Consider the following 3,015-nt stretch of genomic DNA (forward strand, 5'->3'; position numbering starts at 1 on the left):
TTATGCTACATATCGAATGATATTAGGATTTTCTTTGTCCCGTTCTATGAACTCCCTTGAAATCAGATCTTCAATCTGCTTCTGCATTAAGTTAACTTTTGGTTTGAACGTGGCTTGCAGTTGCTGAACGCATTCAACCAATAATTCCTGACTGCTCAAGACTTTTCTAGCCTTCATTGTCCGAACTACCGCAGCATCGATGGCATGGCATCTATCGCCATCTACAACCTCGCTGACTCTCTTCTTCTCATCCATTTGTGGAAGTGAAATCTTAATCCTCGCAGATTTGCAGGTGAAGCTAGCATTGAATCCAAAATTATCAGTTTTTGTTATTGTTCGAGTCACCGGCTCCTTCAAAATAATCTTGTACTTTCCACATACAAATGAATGAAGCAGTCTAATAACATCCTCCTCTGGCAAATTTAATTGTGAACTGATTTCTTCACAGCTCAATCTTTCGAAATCGTTGAACAATAAAAGCATGGCTGCCTGGTTGGTTGATACTGCAATTTCTATTGGCTTAGTATCAAAGTTTCCTATAATTTTACAATTTCCCAAACAATACATCCATGTAAGTTTACGATGCTGATATTTTGTAGAATAAAAGCCTTCATACGCCGTAATGCATTTAAGAATTTCCGCTGGTGGATTGAGGTTGAATAACTTGTAGGTTGGCCAGAACCCATTATTTAATACTGTAACAGTCAACTCTATTCCAGGATGCACATTTGAATAATCATGAAGGTATGTGTTGAAGTCAAGTTGTAACAGTCAACTCTATTCCAGGATGCACATTTGAATAATCATGAAGGTATGTGTTGAAGTCAAGTTGAGTCTCCCTTGCCAGTGTGAAATCATTAACCATGCCCTGCATCTTTGACGTTAGCTGGAGACCACATTGATGCTTTATCTTTGACAACATGGCTCGTTCATGGCTCTCATTTGCGCTTTTATGGTGTAGTAATCTGGAAGCTAGTTTTTTCCTGTAAAATTCACAAAATAAATCTCTATCACTAACATACTGAAGGAGATTCGCCGCCTTTCCAAGAATACCCTCAATATGATCATCACTTTTTTTCACAAAGCCGCTCTTTTTAAGCACGTTGTCACAAAATGTAGCCAGAAACTCTGCACATGTGCTTTCTTCGACTTTTTTATCACATATTACTTCAAATGCGTTCCTCAAGGCTTTATAAAAAATACTGCTTCTTTGAAATGCATCCACAACGTAACCACTACACTTATCATGCACTTCAATAATCTTCTCCACCAACTCATGTGCTGGAATGTCATCTATATGACTTCCGTCTCCATTATTATTCTTGACAACATCTTCCACCCATTTAAATAATTTTATTCCTTCGCTGATTACATGCTGTTTAAAAATATTTGCAAAAGGTTCCAAGCCTTGAGGTATTCTACAGAACAGCCTGTACATTCTCGAAAGATCGTCTTTCTTGTCGTTTGTAAGCAAAACATGACAGCCCGAATACTCATTTTCCAAAAGTTGAATATAATAGCGGGAGAGGATTTCACTTTCTATAGTGAGCACATGAATCCTCCTCTAATATCCATAATGAACCCTTCCTAGAGTAGTAAGCTCCAGTATCTTCCAACATGGGAGCTTCAAAGTCTTTTTGGTACAAATCCATGCGATTCATTCCCATTTCCACAAAAAAATTCACAGACCGCGATCAGTTTGTTCTCCCTCGCGCTCTCGATTAATCAACTCAATCACCACATTCTTCACATTAATCTTGATACCGTGATACACCACGTCACGGAAACACATCACTCCAACTTTTACTAGCGAAACCAGGGAGTTTTGCCCCACGAAGTAAAGATCCAAATAAGAGAACATATTTGAGGTGAGTCTAACCAGCACCTTGTCATAATTTCCCCAACATTTCTCAACTTTTTTCAACAGGAACTCACCATGCACTTCCCCTAAAGCTGGCAATACTGTGACAGCAACGTATTCTTCCAACGAAATCCTGTACTTCTCATAGAGTTGTTGTGTGTACAGATAAGGAGGCCTTTGGGTGCACATTTTGTACACAGTTGTATAAATCTTAATGTACTCCGTTACAGGAAACTCGCCTTTTAAATCTGTTTTGAGAATATTTATCAACTTTAGGATGCCATTCTGAATAATATCCCATCCTTCATTGAATTCTATACTACCTGTATCTGTTGACGTCATCATCATTTTCCAAGTGGTAACTGCCCGCCTTTCTTAACCTTCACCTAAACAAAAGAAATTGTGTCGACTGCGCCTAAACAAAAGAAATTGTTTCACATGGTGAGGAAGAAGAGAAGAACCATTTTGATATATTTATACGGAGATCGCCACTCCATATGGGGCACCCAAATTTCTGGGCCGACAATATGTGAAATAAATAAATTATGAACCATATCAACTTCCATCTCAAACTACCGTACACACCACCGGAGGGTAGGTCCACTAACTGGATATTATAAAAATAAAAATATTAGAAACAGATTTCATAACATGACTTTCATGTTACTATAAATGCGATATAACTTTCTACATGGCACAAAACCTGCCTTTGCACCCCAACACGGGGACACATCATGCTTCTCATGGGGTTGGAGGGCAATCCCTAGTTGGCATCTTGTCTTCGCCCCTAACTACCTAGGGTTCACACTTCATACGCCGGGTTTCACAATGGAGGTGGTTTGGATGGGAGCCAGATAGGAAATTATATTGAACGTTAAAAATTTATATTTATATTTATTGAATTTTACTCAGAGAGGTTACTTTATTCTAAAATATCAAAACATTAAATTTAAGAATTTTAAAAATTATTTTATAAAAACATTTATGAAAGATTTAACACATTAAATATTACTTTTGAGCATGTATACTTGAATGAGATGTAAACTTCATTATTGAGCCTAGAGGCTCATTCTATAGCCAAGTATCATATGTAACATTAAAAGTAAATTGAAATTTTGTTCATATTCAGCCAAAATATTTAGATAAATGTGAAG

The 3,015-nt window shown here is 37.3% G+C and overlaps 2 pseudogenes; both read right to left on the reverse strand.

The window, feature by feature from the left end:
* Window positions 1-1,438, reverse strand: LOC149265603 (cullin-1 pseudogene; annotated as a pseudogene).
* A 243-nt stretch (window positions 1,439-1,681) lies between these two features.
* LOC149265604 (cullin-1 pseudogene) lies at window positions 1,682-2,203 on the reverse strand (annotated as a pseudogene).
* Between the last annotated feature and the right edge of the window lie 812 nt (window positions 2,204-3,015).

This window comes from Pinus tabuliformis, chromosome 6, assembly GCF_031772625.1.
Source record: "Pinus tabuliformis cultivar Carrire ecotype Pingquan chromosome 6, CPIR1, whole genome shotgun sequence".
Lineage (NCBI taxonomy): Eukaryota > Viridiplantae > Streptophyta > Pinopsida > Pinales > Pinaceae > Pinus > Pinus tabuliformis.